Here is a 23,048-nt window from a genome sequence, read left to right as displayed (position 1 = left end):
GGGATTCCCTTAAGTACTCCTGCAATATTGTAAAAAGAATGCTACCCCTGGTACAACTTCAACTTTGGAATGGACAGATGGCTCTTCAGCAGTGACTAGAAGGGAAAACCACAGTAACTCACTTTAGATAGTATGAGTCAGATCTTGGTTGAGGGCCAGAACAAAGCATTCATGAAGGAGGATGCACTCAGGCAATTTTGGTTCAATGCCTTGGAAGTAAGAAACTGTGGTAAGGATGACCAGTTCAAGCAAAGAACCACCTCCACTGCTGCCATTTGGCACCAAACCATGGCACCACTCCTCTGCAATGCTGTAACTGCCTCTCCACTGTTTTCTTGCTTTCACCCTCACCATCTGGAGTCTGTCCTCCAGACCACCCAAGGTGAGCCTTCGCAAGCATGTCACACAACATGTTGCTGCTTAGCTCAAAACCCTGCTCCAACACACCCAGCTAAAGCCAAGTCCACAATGATCGACGTGACCCTTCTCCCATCACATTTTGACCTCCTTTCCTGCACCTCCCCTCCTTGCTCACTTCCCTCTAGCCACAGAGGCCTTCTGAAGCTGCTGCTCTCTGTTGCAGCTGGCAAAGGCTCCTCCCATGCCCCGGCCAAGACCAACTCCCTCTCACCTTCAAGTTTTTGCTCACATCTGACCCCCTCAGGTTGGTCTTTCTCCAACTACAACTGCACAATCCATACACTCTCTTCTTTTTGTACTTACGAATCTATCATTTGTTTATTATGTTTATTGCTTATTTCTGGCTTCTGCCACTAGAAAGCAAGTTCCATTAGGGCAGCATATTTGATGGAGAAGGACTTGGTATGTAGCAGCCTCCTATCTATATTTGCTTGATGAATGACGCTCACATTCTTGTTTTCTAAGAAATAAGTGGGGTCAGGGAGCATCCTCACCTATAACAGAGTCATATTTAAACCACCAGCTAGCGAGTGGCTCCCTCTTTTAGCCTACTTCCCACCGGGGTGTATAACAGTGTGACTTGGGGGTAGAGCCTTGTGTGTGAGAGAGAGAGAGAGAGAACTTACAAGCTTGTAGCTAATGTCCTAAGGTACATCTCTTCCCTTCTTTCTAAATCCCACCACTTAGAAATCTTGCTTTGGTCTTTTTCCTTTTCGGTAGTTTCTTTCATGGAACATCACTGGTTGAGTTGTGCCCAGCAGCAAATTCATATGTTGATGTCCTAACCATCCAGGCCTCTGAATGTCACTGTAATTGAAAACAGAGTCATTGCAAATGCAATTATTTATAAGTTAAGGTGAGCACAATTGTAACATGAGTGTTCTTATTAAAGAATGAGGTTTGGATTCAGAGATTTGCAGAGTAGGAAGCCAGTGTGGAGACACAGGGAGATGGCCAACTGTAGGACAAGGAGAGAGGCCTGGTGCAGGCCTTTTTCCAAGAGCCCTCAGAAGTAACTAGCCCTGCTAAAACCTTGATCTTGGACTTCTAGGCAAAATCAGTTTCTGTTTTTAAGCTACCATCTCTGGTACTACTTTGTTATGGTGGCACATGAATACAGACCAACATGGAATCAAAGGCCCAGGGAAGCCACCTTATTACTTCCCTTTGGAACAGTAAGAGCTAGCATTATAGAAGGAGGATGTAAGCCTGGGCAAAAGGAATCTGGGAGCCTCAGCCTGGAAACTCTAGTCAGTGTTAAAGCAGTCTTCAGTATGGATGAGTTTGCAAGGTCACAGGATGGCTCCATAAGACTCAGTGTGCATATACATAGAGTACCTTGCTAAGATCCCTTAAAACATATAGCTGCATTAGGTATCTATTTGGTTAGAGTATTCTATGCTCCAGTCAAATAGCAACTAACAGGTATCTACTCCCTATTTCTCCAGATATTGGCATGTGGAGAATCTTATCTCAAGAGCCTTATAGAAGACTGAATCCACACCATTTCTTCATAATACATCCAAAATCCCACTAGATCCAACCAGGCTGCTTCCCTGGCCCTGCCACATTAGAAAGTCCTGCCCTTGATCCTCTTTACCCTTGAGAAGTATCTGTGGTGGCCAAGGGTCCTTGATCTTAAGAGCTTATCCAGACAGCCATGACAAGAAGGGCCTTCCCAAACAGCCAGGAGTCTGCCTCCTGCCACAGCATCTCTTCAAAGCACTGATCCCAAGGGTGGACCATTTTGCTGTGGCATACATCTGTGTCCATATGGGGATCATATAGCATGCATTGAAGGGTATATTTGTTGGACATTCAGCTAGGTGCCCATACATAAAATCCATCAAGGTAACAGGCCAGTTGCAAAGGAGAGACTTAGAAAAGCTATAAAATGCATAGGTTCCATAAAGTGCCACAGAACATTTACCAGTGACAGAAAAAGGTCAGCTATCTGTCATTTTTACTAAGCAAGGCATGAGGGTCTTTTTCAGATTTATTTATTCATTTAAAAGGCAGAGTGACAAAGAAAGGTGAGACAAGGAGAGGGAGAGGGAGAAAAGAGGGAGAGGGAGGTTCTTCCATCCACTGGTACACTGCCCAAACAGCTTATAACCAGGGCTGAGTCAGACCAAAACCAGAAGCCAGGATCTCCATCTGTGTGTCCCACATGGGTGGTAGGGGTCCCAGGATTTGTGCCGCCTTCTGCTGCTTACCCAAGCACATTAGCAGGAAACTCAATGAGAAGAGAGATAGTGAGGACTCAAACAAGCACTCTGATACAGGATGCTGGCATCGCAAGTGGCTTCTTAACTGACTGCAACCCAGTGAGCCCCATGGCATGAGTTTCTAAGCCATGAAAACAAGTAGTGCAGCTGACAATTAATTGCCCATTCACCTCCCTGCCTGTGTTTATGTGACCTTGTGCTGAAGTTCCCATTCCACACAAAGCTACAGGAGAATACCAGTTTCATCACCAAGCAGGTTTCTCCATGCCCCCTTTCTCTCTCTCCATCCTCTATTTTATGCAATATCTTGTTTAGTAAAATTGATTAAAGAATGAGAGGTTATTACTAAAGCAAACCAGACATGACAGGGCAAAATGACGGATCTCTTAGTATCAACACTACTTGGGTCTTGAATAAAATACCTGCACACACTCACACCGAGAACTGCAGTGACATTAACAATCTTGCCAATTCTCACTCAGTCAATTAACAGTGGGGATTGGTGTTGTGGTATAGCAGGTTAAGACCCCATCTGCAAACCAAAATCCTACATGGATAATGGTTCAAACCTGGTGCTTCACTTATGCTCCAACAACCTGATAATCTACCAGGGACAGCAGCAGAGGATGGCCTAAGTACTTAGGCCCCTTCACATATGTAGGATACCCAGATGAAGCTCCTGGCTTCAGCCTGGCCCAGCCCTGGCCATTGTGACCATTTGAAGAGTAAATCAGCAGATGGAAGATCTTTCTCCCTTTCTCTAGGTAACTCTGCCTTTTGAATGAACAAATAAATCTTTTTTTTTTTTTGACAGGCAGAGTGGACAGTGAGAGAGAGAGATAGAGAGAGAAAGGTCTTCCTTTGCCGTTGGTTCACCCTCCAATGGCCACCGCGGCCGGCGCACCGCGCTGATCCGATGGCAGGAGCCAGGAGCCAGGTGCTTTTCCTGGTCTCCCATGGGGTGCAGGGCCCAAGCACCTGGGCCATCCTCCACTGCACTCCCGGGCCACAGCAGAGAGCTGGCCTGGAAGAGGGGCAACCGGGACAGAATCCGGCGCCCCGACCGGGACTAGAACCCGGTGTGCCAGCGCCGCTAGGCGGAGGATTAGCCTAGTGAGCGGTGGCGCCGGCCTAAACAAATAAATCTTACCAAAAAACCAGAAAGTGACTGTGAAAGCAGCTTTAGGAAATTCAGGGTTATCTACTTGGCCTTTTTCTTTCCTGGACCCTTCTTTCTCAAAACTGATATTGTCAGCAGGGGGACATGCTTGGGACATGAACGACAAAAATGCCAACAAGTCCGCTAGACTTTAGATGAATTCATGAAGAAAATATGGAACTCACAAATCTTCGGGAGCAAGCCATTCTATTTGGCTGTAATCTCCACTCAAGCTGGCTATCTGAGATCTTGACTTTTGGAAAAGTGATGTGGTCCACACAGTAGAGCAGGATTTGCACAGGTGGATGTTCTGGTGCCCCCTGCTGGCCATCGTTGACACCTTTGACAAAGCTCCTCACTCCTTTCAAATCAGACAATAAGCTGAACACAAGAGACACTGTTATCAACTAGGTCATTTTTTGGAGACCTTGAGGGGAAAGAAGTATAAAAATATGATAACAAATCATTCAGAAAAATACCATGCCTGTGTAAGAGAACATATTTCAGTAATTAGAGACAAAGCAAACAAATATATTTTTAACTAGGGGGAGGTAAATATATTGGGTGTTTTCCTCTCTTGCCCAGGCACAGGTTGCTAAATCAAACAACCAAAGTTAAACAGGCCACAGAAATGCTAGGACTTGTAGCCCTCTAATTCTGTCTCTGGCTATGGATATGAGTTGCAACCTCACTGATTCTCTGAAGTTTAAGGATTCTATGTCTAAACTTTTCACTAGAATATAATGCTCCATTACTTCTGAATCTTTCTGGTAAAATCAATTTCTCCAACTAATTTAGCAAATGGAATGGTGTGTCATGGGGGAGATTCCAAGATGGATGAATAGGGGAAAGATGTGCTATTTTTGACCAAGGGGAAATAGTAGAAGACAAACAGAGGAAGTGCATTCCCGGGGAGAGCTGGAGGGAAGTTTGTGGTGGACATGCTACAGAAGGAAGAGGCTATGAAGCAATGTGGAAGCCGCGGGTGGGTAGCAACAAGCATGGACACCACACACGATACCCACAGGTAGGAGCTAGAGGAGATGACAGCTTTGGGGTGTGAGGTAAGAGCATTCTGTGGCAGCCCATGCCACTTGTGATATTGTCAGAGGGAGAGCCTTTCAGACCACATTTCTGTGATTCCAGCCTGGAGAGTGCAGGGGAGAGGGTAGCCACTTAATCCAGCCAATTGAGCAGGTTTCTTTCTCATCTCCCAACAAAGACACCCAGCAGCTGATGGAGAGAAGATACCATTTTTTTAAAAACAGATGTATTTATTTGAAAGCCACAGAGGGAGAGACAGAGAGAGAGAGAGAAAGAGATCTTCCATCTGCTGTTTCACTTCCAATGGTGAGAATGGCCAGGATTGGACCAAGCCAAAGCTGAGAGTCCAGAGCTTCCTCTGGGTCTCCAATATACGGGCAAGGGCCCAAGCACTTAGGCCATCCTCTACTGCTTTCCCAGAGCATTAGCAGGGAGCTGGGTCAGAAGTGGACTAGCTAGTATTTGAATTGGAGCGGATATCAGATGTGAGCCCTGCAGATTGATTTAAGCGACTAAACCACAGTGATGTCCATGAGAAAGTGCCATTTTGACACAGCAGAGGCTGTGGTGGTTCTTGTGTGGGCCTGTAACAAGGGGATTTTAGCAGAGAGAAAATACTGTGTTCCCCCACTGACTAGGAGTCTTGCTGAGGGTTTAACAAGGTGCTGGACACCCACGTAGGATTGTGAGGTACTTCTATCCTCTCAATATATCACAAGCTCTGGGGCCCAAACTGCCAAGGTAAAGCACCCACAAATAGCTGGCTCTGCGAACTTCTTGCATCCGCACTCTCTGTGGAAGGGGCAAGCTCCAGGGCTGAGCATATCTTCTGAACCCTGTGGTTATGAGGACCTTGAGTGCTGTGATTGTGTGAATTTGGTGACTGCATGATACGGTGTGAGGTATAGCTGATTCTCTGGGCAATCCCTGTGTCTCACATCAGAGCTCCCTGATCACCTGAGGTAGTTCATTGCAAAGGGTCCCCTGGTCACAGTGAGGACTGCACATATCTTTTGTGTGGGTCATGTGCCACCATGGATGAGGGGTGTATACACTGGGGGCTAACCCTGAGCGTTGATCACTTTGGATGACAGGAGGTGAGGCTGTCATTGCGTCAATGGAGATCTACCACACCCAACGTGGGTGTCACCCTGGAGTCTCACTTCACCCTGAGCACTGAGTAGAACTCCCTGGCCACACCAAGCACATGCTTCTGGGTTTTCATTGAAATAGCAGACATTACATTAAGCCACAGAGGCATAATTCACACATACAATGTATCAGAGGAGAAAACCAACAAGTAATTCCACAAATGCATGAAAACTTAGGCATAAATTCAAGAAACAAGAATAACAAAGATAACATGACTCCGCCAAATGGAACGTAACAACACTTCAATATGAGAATGTGAAGACCAAGAGATTGAGGAAATGCCTGAAATGGAATTCAAAAGAATGATCATAGGATTATTCAGAAGCAATAAGAAGCAAATTCATGAGTAAACAAAATCCATACATGATATGGATGGAAAATTTTCCCATGGGATTGAGATTTTAAAGCAAAATTAAATTAAAATATTAGAAATGAAGTGTTCAACATTTCAAATAAAAATACAGAGGAAACTATTAATAACAGACTTAGTGAAGCAGAAGAAAGAATATCTGAGCTAGATGAAAAATCACAGAAAATATCAGACCAAAAAAAAGAATAAATTAGATAAATTAAAAAGTGGTCAAGATTTATGGGATACTATCAAACTAATCGACATATAGGTCGTAGGAGTTCCTGAATGTGTGGAAAGAGAATGAATGAGAAGGCAAATTCAGTTAAATAATAACAGAAAACTTCCTTAATTTGAACAAAGAAAGGGACATCCCAGTATAAGGATCACATAGAAATCCTAATAGACATGATCAGGGAATCTAAGAGGGAGGTGGAGGAAAGGTTGGAATGTGGGTAGGAGGGCAGATGGGCAGGGTGTCCCACTATGATCCTAAATCTGTATATATTAAATATATATGAAACTTGTATAACTTAAATAAAACAAAAAAAGAGGAAGATAAAAAAGAACAGAACTTCATCATGACACATTGCAAACTTTCAAAAGTAAAACAAAGAAAAGATTCTAAAATGTGCACGAGGGAAATGCCAGATCATTTTCAGAGGATTTCCAGTCAACTCACAGCTGATTTCTCACCAGAAAGGTTACAGGCTAGGGGAGACTGGAGAGATAGTCCAAGTCTTAAGACAAAAAAAGAAAAAAAAAACCTCTCAGCCCAGAACATAGTACTTTGCAAAGTTCTCATTTGTGAATTAAGTTGAAATAAAAACCTTCCTTAACAAACAGAAATTGCAAGTTTGTCACCACTTGTCCAGCCTTATAAGTGATGCTTAAAGATATGCCACATACAGAAACACAGCTAGTTATCATTATGTATGAATGAATGTGAAGGCAGAAAATCTCCTAGGAAATCCAAAGCAAATAATATGAACACTTATGGGAAAATGGAAGGGCCAAGTCGTTACTTCTTTATAGTAACCTTGAATGTAAATGGTCCATTCTCCAATTAACAAGTACAGATTAGTTGAATGGATTAAAAAACAAGACCAGACACCACAGATACACACAAGGGGCTGGCATTGTTTAATAGCAGGTAATACCACCGTCTGTAGTGCTGCCATCCAATATGGGTATTGGTTCGAGTCCTGGCTCCTCCACTTCAAATTCAGCTCTCTGCTATGGCCTGGGAAAGCAGTAGAAGACGACCCAAGTCCTTGGGCCCCTAAAAGCACGTGAGAGACCCAGAAGAATCTCCTGGCTCTTAGCTTTGGTTGGGCTCATCTCTGCACATTGCAGTCATCTGGGAAGTGAACCAGAGGATAGACGACCTCTCTATCTCTCTCTGCCTCTACCTCTCTGTAATTCTGCCTTTCATATAAATAAATGAATTTTTGTTAAAAAAAAAAAAAGATATACATGGAGCTGGTGCTGTGGTGCAGTGAGTTAACACCCTGGCCTGAAGCGCCGGCATCCCATATGGGCACTGGTTCGAGACCCAGCTGATCCACTTTTTTTTTTTTTTTTTGGACAGGCAGAGTGGACAGTGAGAGAGAGAGACAGAGAGAAAGGTCTTCCTTTGCCGTTGGTTCACCCTCCAATGGCCGCCGCGCTGTGGCCGGCGCACCGCACTGATCCGATGGCAGGAGCCAGGAGCCAGGTGCTTTTTCCTGGTCTCCCATGGGGTGCAGGGCCCAAGCACTTGGGCCATCCTCCACTGCACTCCCTGGCCACAGCAGAGAGCTGGCCTGGAAGAGGGGCAACCAGGACAGAATCCGGCGCCCCAACCGGGACTAGAACCCAGTGTGCCGGCGCCGCAAGGCGGAGGATTAGCCTAGTGAGCCGAGGCGCCGGCTCAGCTGCTCCACTTTCAATCCAGCTCTCTGCTGTGGCCTGGGAAAGAAGTGGAAGATGGCCTAAGTCCTTGGGCCCCTGAACCCGTGAGGGAGACCTGGAAGAAAGCTCCTGGCTCTTGGCTTCAGATTGGCACAGTTCCGGCTGTTGTGGCCAACTGGGGAGTGAACCATCGGATGGAAGGCCCCCCCCCACCCCGTGTGTGTGTGTGTTTGTGTGTGTGTGTGTAACTCTAACTTTCAAGTGAATAAATAAATCTTTAAAAAAAAGATACACACAAAATGAAAGTTAAAGTATGGAAAAAGATACTCCATGCTAACAGAAAGCAAAATCTAACAGGTGTGTGTATACTAGTATCAGACAAAATAGACTTTAACACAAAAACTCTTAAAAGAGACAAAGAAGGGTATTGAATAATGATTAAAGGGTGAATTTAACAGGAAGATAGATATATGCACTAAACTACCAGGGCACCTGGCTAATACAAATGTTAATTGATCTAAAGGCTGATGTAGACTCCAATACAATAGTAACAGGGCAATTCAACTACCCACTTTCATAAATGCACAGATCACCAGACAGAAAACCAACAAAGAAATAACATAACTAATCTACACTGTGGATCAGATGGACCTAACTGATATCTACAGAACCTGTCAGCCCACAGTTGCAGAATACACACTGTTCTCATCAGTACATATAATTCTCTCCAGGAGAGATCATATGATAAGCCATAAAGCAAATCTCAGCAAATTAAAAAGATGAAACCATATCATGCCTCTTTCCTGAAGACAATAAAGATTTCTTGAAAATATGCAAACACATGCAGACTGAATAACACATTCCTTGTTGAACAGTGGATCACATAACAAATCAAAAAAGAAATTAAACAGTTACTGTAAATGAATGAGTATGTCAGTAAACCATATCAAAACATGTAACAGCAAAGACAGTGTTAAGACAGAAGTTTACAGCAGTTAGTGGCTACATCAAGAAATTAGAAAAGCATTAAATAAATGAGCTATCAGCACATCTCAAGGACCTAGAAAAACAACAACAAGCCAAACTAAAATTAGTAGGAGGAAAGAAATAATTAAAAGTAGAGAAGAAATATGTAAAATTGAAACAAAAAATAACAATATGGAGTCATGAAGACACAGAAAAACTAAATGGACTAATAACCAAGATGGATATTGAATCAGTAGTAAAGATCTTTCAAAAAAGAAAAGCCAATGAATGTATGGCTTCATATGTGAATTCTACCAAATTTTTAAAAAATAACTAATTCCAATTCTTCTCAAGTTATTCAAAGCATTTCAAAGGGTGGGAATACTCCCAAACTATTTATGAGGTCAACATCACCTTAATTCCAAAACCAGAAGACACAACAAACAGGGAGTAGAGACAAATATCACTGACGAACATTAATGCAAAAATCCTCAACAAAATACTAGCTAATCAAATCCAACAACACAACAGAAACATTATCCACCTGAACCAGTGGGATTTATCTGAGGTATGCAGGGATGGTTCAACAAATACAAATCAATAAATGTGTTACATCACATTAACAAACTGAAGAATAATAACCATGTGTTGATCTCAATAGGTACAGGGAAAGGATTAGATAAAATACAACATCCTTTCATAATGAAAACTTTAAGCAAATTGCATATAGAAGGAACGGTTCTCAACAAAATCAAGGCAATTTATGACAAACCCAGAGCAAGCTACATATTGAATGGGGAAAAGTTGGAGCTTTTTCCACTAAGGTCTCGAACCAGACAAGGGTGCCTGCTTTCACGAATGCTATTCAATACAGTTGAAGTTTCTGGCAGAACGAGTAGGCAAAAATAGAAATCAAAGGAATCAACTGGAAAGGACAAACTCAAATTATCCTTGTTTGCAGATGATGGAAATCTATAGGGGAACCAAAAGATTCCACTAAGACACTACTGACATTCATAAGATAGCTTGGAAATGTTGGAGGATATAATATTAACACAGAAAAATCAATAGCCTATGAATACTAGAAAATGCCATGGCTGAGAAAAAAAAACTTGTAAGGTCAATCTCATTCACAAAACTACAAAAAATAAATACCTTGGAATAAATTTAACCAAAGAGCTCTTTGATGAAAATTACAAAACATTAAAAAGGAAATAGAAGAAGACCTTAAAAATGGGAAAAAATCATCCATGTTCATGGTTTGGTATAATCAACATCATCAAAATGTCGATACTACCAAAAGCAATTTGCAGATTCATGCAATCCCAATCAAAATGCCAATGACATTCTTCTCAGATCTAGAAATAAAATGCTAAAATTCATATGGAAACACAAGAGATCCCAAAAGCTAAAGAAATCTTAAGCAACAAAGACAAACCCAGAGGAATCACAATACCAGATTTCAAGACATACTACGGGGCAATTGTAATCAAAACAGCTTTGTACTGGCACAAAAATAATCATGTAGACCAATGGAACAGAATAGAAATTTTGGAAAACAATCCACACATTTACATCCAACTAATCTTTGACAAAGGAGCTAGAATCAATACCTGAAGAAAGTACAGACAGTCTCTTCAACAAATGGTGCTGGGAAAATTGGATCTCCACATGTGGAATGTGAAACAAACCCTTACCTTACACCTTTTATAACAATCAATTCAAAGTGGATCAAAGATCTAAATCCATGACCTGATAACTTCAAATTACTAGAGAAGAATACTGGGGAAACTGCAAGACACTGATGTGGGAAAGACCCCAGAAGCACAGGAAATCAAAAAAAAATAGACAAATTTGATTACTTTAAGCTAAGGTTTTGCACTGCAAAGGGAACAGCCAACAAAGTGAAGAGGAAACCAACAGAAGGGGAGAAAATATTTTCAAACTCTGAAACTGATAAAGGATTAATATCCATAATCTATAAAGAGCTCAAGAATCTCAATCACAATAAAACAAACAATCCAGTTAAGCAAAGGGTGAAGGGCCTGAAGAGGCATTTTTCAAAAGAGGAAACTCAAATGGCCAACAGACACATATAAAATAGCTATCACGGAAATGCAAATCAAAGCCACATTGAGGTTTCACTTCACCCTACTTAGAATGGCTATCATACACAAATCAACAAACATTAAATGCTGCTGAGTATATGGTGAAAAGGGTACCCTAATCCACTACTGGTGTTAGTATAAATGACTATAGCCACTGGAGAACATTACAGAGATGCCTCAGAGTCCTGAAAATAGATCTACCATATGCTCCAGCGATCTCACTCCTGGGAATTTACCCAAACAAAATGAACTCAGCTTGTGAAAGAGTTATCTGTACACCCATGTTTATTACACCTCAATTCACACTAGCTAAGATATGGAATCAACCCAGATGTCCATCACCTGATGACTGGATAAAGAAACTGTGGTATATTTATATAATGTGGAATACTACTCATGTATAAAAAATTATGAAATCCCATCTTATGCTATAAAATGGATGTAACTGGAAAACATTACATTTAGTGAAATAAGGCAGTCCCAAAAAGATAAATACCCTGTGTTCCCTAATCTGTGGTAACTAATAGGGTATCATAAATGTAAGTATATGAGTAAAATTGACATTTGGAAATTCGTTGATTCGATGATTGTACCTTTGATGAATACTGTTTATTTCTTCTATGTGTTGAATTATTTACTTAGTGTATGGCTAACCTAACGAATATAAAATAAACTGAAAGTAGATCACTTTAAACATTAAAAGAAAATTAAGAAAAAAAAGTGGGAGAGTGGGAACATGGGCAGGACAGAGGATTGGGTGGGTACTATTACCACGCTCTTAAATCTGTATACACAAAATATGTGAAATTTTTTCACCTTAAATTTTTTTTTTGGACATGCAGAGTGGACAGTGAGAGAGAGAGACAGAGAAAAAGGTCTTCCTTTGCCGTTGGTTCACCCTCCAATGGCCGCCGCGGCCGGAGCACTGCAGCCGGCGCACCGTGCTGATCCAAAGGCAGGAGCCAGGTGCTTCTCCTGGTCTCCCATGGGGTGCAGGGCCCAAGCACCTGGGCCATCCTCCACTGCACTCCCGGGCCACAGCAGAGAGCTAGCCTGGAAGAGGGGCAACTGGGACAGAATCCGGTGCCCCGACCGAGACTAGAACCCGGTGTGCCAGCACCGCAAGGCGGAGGATTAGCCGAGTGAGTCGCGGTGCCGGCCCATCTTAAATTTTTTTTAAAAAAGGATAAAAAGGAATGGTGTCTCATATATTATGACCACAAATGATAAAACACATATAAGGAACTCGTATAAATACTTTTTAGAGAAATGAGAAAGACAGGAATTTCAGGAGCGAAGGCTTTTCAATCTTTTCTTGGAAAAGGTCTGCTGCAGTAGAGACAGTGTGCAGTAGAAAGAAGCCCCAAAACCGAATTTACTGGAGTTGCTGGACTTTCCCAACCTGCTACTATGAGACAGGTGGAGAAAACACACATGCAAAGCCCCAACCCTGGCCAACTCTTGCAGATTCTTTCGCCCACTAGGAAATTCTGCCTGGTGTTACAACATCGCATCTTGCAACTCAGTTCAGTTTCATTCGAAAATCAAAGCTTTATTTTCAACTGATTAATTTGATTACTTTGGCTTGTCCAAATACTCCCAAATGCTAATTTAACCAGATATTTCTCTGTGCCTCTCAAACATTCATATTCCAAACTGAAACACTATGCCAACACACTGAATTTGAATGGGATCCTTTGGTCATAAAAAGTACCCAGAGTTAAGTAGCAACACTTGAAAAGAATCTAAGGATTGAATGATAGAATGTATGAGTGGTAACTTTTCTGATTAGGAAGGTTGTATTATATGTATACACAAGGTTTTCACTTGTAGAAAAGAAACCTGAAAGTAATCAGTGGTGATCGTCTAATGTCCTCAACAGCTTATTCTTAAATGTTTCAGGTTGAGAAATTCTTTATACTAGAATTAGGAACTTTTCTCTAATTTTAAGATTGTTTCCAGGCCTGGCTCTGTGGCAAAGCAGGTAAAGTTGATGCCTGCTGTGCCAGCATCCCATTTGGGTGCCAGATTGAGTCTTGGCTACTCCACTTCCAATCCAGCTCTCTGCTATGGCCTGGGAAAGCAGTAGAAATGGCCCAAGTGCTTGGGACCCTGAACCTGCATGGGAGACTCAGAAGAAGCGCTTGTCTCCTGGCTTCAAATCAGCTCAGCTCTGGCTGTTGTGGCCATTTGGGGAATGAACCAGTGGATGGAAGACCTCTCTCTCTGCCTCTGCCTCTGCCTCTCTGTAACTCTTTCAAATAAATAAATCTTTTAAAAGAGATTGTTTCTAAAAAGTTAATAAAAAATAAACAAACAGAAAACATGAAAAGCTTAGGTAAACATAATTTCCCTGTAAAGAAAGCTCTATTAGCATCAGTGCATAAAATTGAAATTCTGTAAGTTTGGGGATATTATAATGTTTGCAATATATCCAAACATTGATCATAGCCACAGCACTGGTGTACCAAAAAGATATCTTTCTAAATATTTAGGTTTGTTTATAATGACAAAAATTTACAAATACAAACAAGTCACAATTAACTACTAAATTATCAATACCAATTTGGGTACAGTTTAACAGCTGGCATATGGACACACTGGGTCTATTAGTATCACTGGTTTGCATTTGCAAAACCTCCTCAAGAGTAACTTACAGATCCTCAGAAAAGTTTTCAAATGCTATATAGGGCCCAGCTGTGGGGAGCAACTCGGACTAGACTAAGTTACTGGAATTAAGACTTATTCTATGCATCTGCTCTCCCACAACATGGCGCTGAGAAGGGAGAAACAGCTTCTACACAGCTGCCTCCAGTTCAACCAATAAACAGCAGGACCTGCTCCTGATTGGAGGAGAGCAGCGTACTCGGCGTGTGGGTAGCAGAGTTGGGATTGGTGGAAGAGGACTATAAAGGAGGAGAGAGACAACATGCACCAGGAACATCTAGGGGGAACATCTAAGAGGGAACACCTGTGCAGCCCCCGAGAGAGCCGGCTGGTGGTGTGCCGCTCCCCCGCGGAAGTGGGGAATGTGGCAGGGGGAACCGCCCTTCCACGGAGGTGGAAGGGACGGTAGCCAACCCAGGAAGAACCAGCAGCAAACCCGGGGAGGGCCGAGCAGACGAAAGAACAGCGCAGGGTCCTGTGTCGTTCCTCCACGAAGACGGGGAGCGACATAATGGTGCCGTGACTCGGATAGGAAACCTAGGAGGGAAGAAACGGGAAGAAGTGGAAAATACCGGAGAGAGAGACTAGCAAAGAGCCTAGGGAAAAGCCGGACAGAAAAGGTGCCGGAAGAAGCTATCGAAAGCCTAGGCATAGACTCGGATATGGACTGTGGGAAAGAAGTTAGGATTTAAAGTGAAAGCAAGAAGAAACTAAGACTCAGATACGGACTGCAGGTTGAAAGTGAAAGTGAAACCTATAAGAAACTTAGACTTGGATACGGACTGTGGGGAGAGGCCAGGAGAAATGAGGGAGGAATATTGTTGGAAGAAAACTTAGGGAAACATACCGGGTAGAGAAAAATGTTAGGGAGGATGAAGCCGCGAGTGCAGGCTGAGGCGGAGACGGAAGCCATCTTGGAATTCTTCAAGTCAGCCCGGGGAGCAAAAGGCGAAGATCTGGAACCAGAGGCAGAGACTTGGGCCGCCAGGTTGGAATTCGCCAGGTTAGTCCGGGGAACTTGGATTGAATGCTAGTGGCGGAAACGTGAGCTACGCTGTGTGATTCGCGGAAGCCGCCGCGTGCAGAGAGAGCACGGGGCGTGAATAGATAGGGAACACGGGGCTAGTGCGAGGCCGTGGTGCAGGCGCGAAGGGGCGCGGAGACCGTGGAGTGCGCGTGCAGAGCCGTGAAGCTGCCGCGGGGCAAGGTGCCGAGAAGCAGCCTTGGGGCGGGCGCCGGGAAACCACGGGGATAAGAGAAGCCGAGGGAAGTTTAGAAGTAAAATGAGAGAAATAGGAATGCTGGCAGAAAGAAGAAATAGGAGAAATAGGAATGCCCGGAGATAGAGAAATAGAGAAAAGTAAGGCCTCCCCACAGCACGGCAATGAGAGAGCTTGGATTCGGTCTGCCTGATTAGGGAGGTGGTAAGCACCTGCAAGCAGTTCTAGCAGAGTAGAGCATGTGCTGCAGGGCACTGAACACAGGCACGCATCAGCGCCTAAAAACCTCCTCACAACATGGCGAAGAGAGGACCCGGATTCGGTTTGCCTGATTGATAGGACTTGTAAGCACCTGTGGGCAACTCTAGCAAGCAGAGCAGAGTGTGTGCCACGGGGCACCGAAGACAGGCGCATATCAACGCCAAAACCCAGCATTGGATACAGCAGTTATGACAACACTTGGAATGTCTGCCATCCATATTGGAGAAGTTTAGGTTGAGTCTCAGCTGTAATCCTGATTCCAGCTTCCTGTGACAAGTGCATTGTGGGAGGCAGGGGCTATGCATTTAAGTTGTTGAGATCTCTGCCACCCAAGTGACAGACTTGAACTGAGTTTCTGGCAACTGACTTTGCCCCAAGGATCAGTGTACCAGTGGGAGGGAGTACTGTCTTTCCCCTCCCTTTCTCTCTCACTTTTTCCCTGTCTTTCATCTTTCCAAATAAGTATTTTAGAAAGCTGGATTTTTTGATCAAGTACACATAATTCAAAAGTGTTTTCTTTTAAAGAGAATTTTCACAATCATATATTTAGTAGAAAAATCTAAAGTATTATGTAAAAAGTATAATCAGGAACATTTATCTCCAGATTATATAATTTTTATTTTAAATATTTACACATTCTTGCATTTTCAGCACTAGATAATGATTTAGATTTGACTTCTCATTATATGTGAAAGGAGTAGTTGATAAGCTTCAGATTCCAGTTCATCAATGCCTGAAAAGAAGAAATAATAATAATTCTGTTTTTTATCTGGAAGACTTCACAGTTAATGAAGTCTAAATCAGTATTTTAAAGTTTGAGAACCCTAACACGGTTAAGAAAAAATATATAGGTATGACTATGACTACAAAACAAAATCGCTACTATACACAGTTTGCCCATAGTTATGTATGCAATTAGTTATCATTGTGTTAAGACTTGGAACTCTTGGTTTTCATTTGTTCAGCAAACATGTGGTAAGTAATGAGGAGGACAGTCCATCCATCAATAATCATAAACAAACCCAACAGCACAAACAGGTCATTTCCATTCTGAGTCATAGATGGGATGACAGGAATAAAGGAATAAAATAGTTTATTGCTACAACACACAGAAGGGCCATGTGTCCTAATTTTGTACCAATATTATGGGAAATTTGGTTCAAGAATCATGTAATTTTACACCAAGAGGACATTGAAAATGTGTATCAGAAAGAGGGAGAAACATAAGATTTGCAAAAAGCTAGAGGTAAGGAAGAAAATGGATGGAATTCTAGAGTCTAGTTTGGACTGACAAGAGCCAAAGTGACTTAAATGTTTTTATTCCATGTTAAGGAATTTGGAGTTCTTCCTATGAGGAAAAGATAAACCACTGTTAAAGTAAATGTCCAGAGGTCACCAGCCAATCACAGCTTCATGAAATGTAGCTGCCTAAATATTCATGGGTGATTGGGAGTCTGGGGCTTGGTATCTCTCCCATAACCTGAGAAGCTGATAGTGCTGTTGTGTTCTTTGAATTGTACTGTGTGGGCTGGCAGTACCACAGAGATGCAAAAGTATCCATTCAGAAATAAGAGATGCATAGGCTCTGAGATTTTTCAAAAGCTATGGAATGTGATGACTAAATTAAAAATTGATATATTCTTCATTATCATGTATATGTTTTCACATATTTCATTAGATTCATCAAGGAAACATATTTCATGCCATTTCTATTAACCAAGCAATGGAAAGTGCTGTTACTTCCAATATATATTTGATTTCAGAAGACAATTCATCCAAATTCAATTAACAAATTATAGCAATATACCTCATCTAGTTCTCTATTTAAATTTGTATCTCCTCTAGCATCTGAAGTAAGTGAAATGTTATTTATCCCATTTACAGTCAATAGGATACATCATTATGCAACTCATGCATTACTTAGAAAATGAGGCCTTATAGACCCAACTTGAAGACGGCTTAATACAAAAATTACATCTAACAAAATTCTTGATGATTTTAAGATTACCTAATAGACAGCAGTTTTGTGTAATGCTATTTCACTAATCTAATATAAAGTACAATTAGTATAAGGCGGTTGATAATACATTATTTTAGAAGTGTGCTGCTTCATCTTAGCAGTAGAAGGTTAAAATATCAAGTCATGGTTTATACTAAATGAACTTTTTGGGTATTCTTAGGAAAAATCTGTCCTTTATAAAATTAAGTGAATTTTGTCACTTTATTTTCCCTTAAATTGAATTTTCTAGAATCCACTTGTAGAAAATTAAAAATTTAAAGTTTAATAAGAGCAAGTTTTAGTGCATCTGAATCCAAGAACCTGGTTCGGGTCATCTTTCCACTACTGGTAACGCACACCCTGGGAAGACAGAAAATGACTCAAGAACTCGAGGCTTTACTGCCTGCATGGGAGATTGAGTTCTGTGTCCTAGTTTCAGCCTAGCTGAGCCCTGTCTGTTGTGGACATCTGGGGAGAGAGCCAGCAGATGGAAGATCTCTGTCTCTCTCTGGCCCTCTCTCTTTCTGCTTTAAATAGAATAAAAATAATTAAAACTAAAAACACAATATATTCTATATTCAGTTTTCAGCACAGAATCTTAAGTACATGCATAGAGGAAATGATACTCTCAGGATGTCAGGAGAAAATTCTACTGGCAAAATATTAAATGAATATGCCATACTATCTGTTCTAAGAGCCAATATTTATTCTTATGGACACAAATAGTCATAATATTTGCTGGAAAAATGTTAAATACAGGTTAACAGCTATTGTTCAAGTTAGTTCATGATTCATGACTACCTAGGTTATAAATAAGGAAAAAGATGTAGCTCTGTAATTATAACTTTGATTTCTCCTCAGAAGTTAGGACCAATGTTTCAATCGCTTGGCTAATTAGTTCTATTTACTTAATTATGAATTGTGGGAATATTTCACACTGTATGTCAAGTGTTTTCATCTAGGGTGTTTTTACTGAAGCTTTTAAAAGTAATGATATCCTGGGATCTGTGTGGTGGCACCATGGGTTAAACTACCACTTGAGTTGTTGTTATCCCATACTGAAATGTCAGTTTGAATCCTTGCTACTGTGCATATAGTATAGTTTAGTGTTAATCTGCCTGGTGAGGCAGCTGATGACGGCTCAAATCTTTAGGCATCTAACATCTGATGAAGTTTCTGGATCCTGGTTTTATCCTGGTCCAGCCCTGACTATTTCAGGCATTTGGGGATTAAACAGAACAGAATTGGATAGAATAGATTGAATACAGGAGCTCTCTATATCCCTGTCACTCTGCCTTTCAAAGAAATAAATGGGAAAATATAATATCTCATTAAATGCCCCAAACAGGGCCTAAAATAGCCCTGTGTTGCTTAAGGACAGTAATAAGGACAGTATGATATCCAATGTTTTTCAAGATTTAGGTGTGATGACAAATGCTTTCGACTGGCAACTTCTTCAATATTTTGAGGGAATTTTTCATAATGTTTCTGTGAAAAGAGCTTTATGGAAAAGCTTTATAGAAATGAAAAATAGGGAAATGAGCAAGCTAGGTATTATGAAAGTTAAAAATCAGTGCCAGATGGAAGGGAAAGCCTTACTCAAAGAATGTATCACATGAAAACTATGTAAAGTGTGAATCACATTTTCTGTTACCAGTATGATGTTACCTTTCCCCCTAAAAATTCTTTTCCTAAAAGTGTCCTTCCTATGTTAATAGATCTTACGCTTTTATGCCTCACTCACAAAACTATTTGTAAATGTAAATTTTACAAGGTGAAAAGTAGAATACACTGCTTGAAAAATTGCATGCCTTGTACTGAAGAACAGCTTTGGTAAACAAATTTAAGCAGAGTTCACTTTTTTCTTCTATTTCTTATATTAATAATACAGAGTAGAAGGAATTGCCGCTAATCCACCCCTGGAGCAGCCTTCCCCTATATAAATTCTCCAGCCCGCCTCTGACCCTGAAATACTTTATATCAATGACAGCTGAGGTCAACTGTCTCTGAGAAAGAGATTCCAGGTAAGACACCGAAGCTCCGCCATTCAAAGGACAGTCAGGGCATGGGAGGAAACTATTCCAGAAAGGGAATAGCTTAGGAAAAGAGCCCTGAGTGTTGAGGCTATCTCTGGCTTTGTCTTGGAAAGGAGGAGGTTAGGGTGATTTAGCCCTACTGATGAGGGAAAACCAGCAGATGTTAGATGAGTACTTAGATGTATCTTTCAGATGCAAGTGTTAGGCACAGTGGTTAAGATACCACTTGGGACATGTGCAACCCATGTTGCAGTGGATACGTTCTATTCCTAGCAACACTTTTGAACCCAGCTTCCTCCTAATGTGTACTCTGGGTGGCATCAGATGATCATTCAAATCCTTGGGTGCTTGTCACCCACATGGGAGACCTAGATGGAATTTTTGGCTTCTGGTTTTGATGGGGTTCACTCTCAGCTGCCATGGATATTTTATGAGTGAACCAGCAGCTGTGAAATGTCTATCTTCATTGCTATTTTACCCACCTGTATGTAACTGCTTTTCAAATAAATTAGCATTTTTTAAATGAGGCAATTCTAAACTGGAAAACAATGTAATAATGTCCCAGAGAATTTTTGCTGATTACAAGGATTCTCCCAGTTTTCACTGAGGTTCTACAGAAGTCTAAGTTTCCATAGAGGACACTGCAAGTTGAAGGCATAAGGAAGCCAGTTTTAGAGCCTCAGTCCTCTTTTAGTCACACACCTCTACTTTCATCAGTTTGCGTAATCTGGTCTCATGCAACTTTTTTCAAAAAGCTTGATTCTTCAAAACAATTTTGAAAGGTATAAAAATCACCAACTTATTTCAACTATCTAATGTCACGCAAGAATGTAGTAAAGGGTCAGAGAGATTATACCTTTGTAGAGGTCATAGAGCCATTTGTCTAAAGGCCAAATTTACGTCATAGAAATAGACATGTAGACCAATGGACAAGAATATAAACTCCATCACTTCTCAGCCTTTTAGCTAAGATCAAGTGAAGAATAGAAACTCCAGAAATCAATCCACATATGTACAACCAAGTAATTGTTGACAAAGGAGCTAAAAACAATCCCTGAAGTAAGGACAGTCTCTTCAACAAATGATGCTGGGAATATTGGATCTCTGCATGCAGAACCATGAAACAAGATCTCTACCTTACATCTTCTACAAAAATCAACACAAAATGGGTAAGGATATAAATCTATGACCTGAGAACATCCAATAACTAGAGGAGAATATAGTGAAAATTCTGAAAGACACTGGCATAGGCAAAAACTTCTTGGAATAGACCCCACATGCCCAGGCAATCAATGCCAAAGTTTACAAATCAGATTACATGAAGCTGAGAAGCTTCTGAACTGGAAAAGAAACTTCAGCAAGCTGAGAACCAGTTGACAGAATGGTATAAAGTATTTATGAACTATGACACTGATAAAGGATTAATATTCAGACTCTATAAAGAGCTCAAAAACTCAACAACAACAAAACAAACAATCGAGTAAAGATATGGGCAAAAGACTCTCACAGGCATTTTTCAAAAGGGAAATTCAAATGGCCAACGGACACATGAAAAAAATGCTCAGGATCACTAGCCATCAAGGAAACGCAAATAAAAACCATAATGAGGTTTCACCTCACCCAGTTAGAATGGCTCCCATACAGAAATAAAGAAACAATAAATGTTGGATGGAAGATCTAGAGGAGCGGTTGTTTGATGGGAGACAGTGCTTAGAGCAGCAAAATTCATCATCCATTCCCCTCCTGGAGAATTTAATGAGGTATTTAATGATGTTAAGTTACTGATTCATAATTATAATGTTCTCAGCAAAGGAGCAACACATGCATGTGAATAGTATAACCTGCATCTGTTTACTCCCATAAAAATTGAACGTTATGAAGATCAGAAAAAAAGGCAATCCAATGTTAATCCAAAATCTAGAATACATATTAAGATTTATATCATAATTCAGTTGCTCTGGAATTCTACATTTCTTCATGGATATGAAAAGGACTCTAGTAATATAAATGTTTAACCAAAAATGCTGTAAATGAAAATGTTTGGTGAGATGACTAAATCCAACATATTGATAACAGACTTTGTATACATAAACAGACTTTGTTTCAAATTTGGTCACTTTAGAAAGTGAGTAACTGATCCGAGATCCAAGAAGCAGAAAATGTGATTGATCAGGGAGAAGGTCAGCAGAAACGGATCTTTGTGCTTATGTAAAAGAACATGATCCAGGCCGGCGCCGCGGCTCACTAGGCTAATCCTCCGCCTTGCGGCGCCGGCACACCGAGTTCTAGTCCCGGTCAGGGCGCCGGATCCTGTCCCGGTTGCCCCTCTTCCAGGCCAGCTCTCTGCTGTGGCCCGGGAGTGCAGTGGAGGATGGCCCAGGTGCTTGGGCCCTGCACCCCATGGGAGACCAGGAAAAGCACCTGGCTCCTGGCTCCTGCCATCGGATCAGCGCGGTGCGCCGGCCGAAGCGTGCCGGCCGCGGCAGCCATTGGAGGGTGAACCAACGGCAAAGGAAGACCTTTCTCTCTGTCTCTCTCTCTCTCACTGTCCACTCTGCCTGTCAAAAAAAAAAAAAAACTGATCTTCTGTAAAAAAAAAAAAAAAAGAAGAAGAAATTATCAATTCCCAACTTGACTCTCACTGGGATTAAACATGACAATAGGTCTGATCTGATTTCATCATCATTTAAAAAATCATCTATTATTTTTCACTTTATGTTTGTGTGGGAGCAAACTGTTGAAATCTTTACTTAATGTATGCTAAACTCATCTTCTGTAGATAAAGAGAATCGAAAATGAATCCTCATGTGAATGGAAGGGGAGAGGGGGTGGGAAAGGGGAGGGATGCGGGTGGGAGAGACGATATGGGGGGGAAGCCGTTGTAATCCATAAGCTGTACTTTGGAAATTTATATTCATTAAATAAAAGTTAAAAAAAAAAAGAACATGATCCAAAGGGGGTCTGCACTGTATAGAGTAAAAAGATAGATGGACAGCAAACCATTATTGCATGCATAGAAAACCATCAGTTTGAAGCAAAAAACTTTTGGAATGGCCCCTGGAGATCAGAGAGGAAGCTTTCAGTCACACCTTCAATTATTCAGGTCGTTTGTATCTTGACAATTCAGGTTCCTCACTATGAAGATGGTATTGTTCAGCTAGTTAGTCATAAAGATCTATTCCCCAATGAATCTAATGAGGCACAAATAGAAAAATAACTTACAAAAAATATATAAACTGTTAGAAATGAATACTAGACTGCTGTGAGTGAATCATCAGATAATGTCACACTACTTTCAAAGCCAGTTGCATGCAGTTGCCAGTTACATGCAGTAAGATTGATTGGAACAAGATCCTTAGCTACAAGATTGGCAAAGAGATGGAGGATTCACAGATGAACACTGCATGGCCACTTCACACTTCAGTGTCTTTTGCATTTAAAAAAGGAAATTTTTGCAAAAGTATTCAGAACTGCCAAGCTGCCCAGTCAGATGGGCTGTTGCCATTTAAAATCACTGTAGTTAAACAGTTTGATTACAGCACATAG

At 41.3% G+C, this 23,048-nt stretch overlaps 1 pseudogene; it reads left to right on the top strand.

The window, feature by feature from the left end:
- Window positions 1-18,893: 18,893 nt before the first annotated feature.
- Window positions 18,894-23,048, top strand: LOC149122794 (F-actin-capping protein subunit alpha-2 pseudogene; annotated as a pseudogene).

The sequence above is a fragment of the Oryctolagus cuniculus genome, chromosome 13, assembly GCF_051225735.1.
Source record: "Oryctolagus cuniculus isolate XC-2025 breed Fujian yellow rabbit chromosome 13, ASM5122573v1, whole genome shotgun sequence".
Classification (NCBI taxonomy): Eukaryota; Metazoa; Chordata; class Mammalia; order Lagomorpha; family Leporidae; genus Oryctolagus; species Oryctolagus cuniculus.
This window is presented reverse-complemented; position numbering and strand designations above follow the sequence as displayed.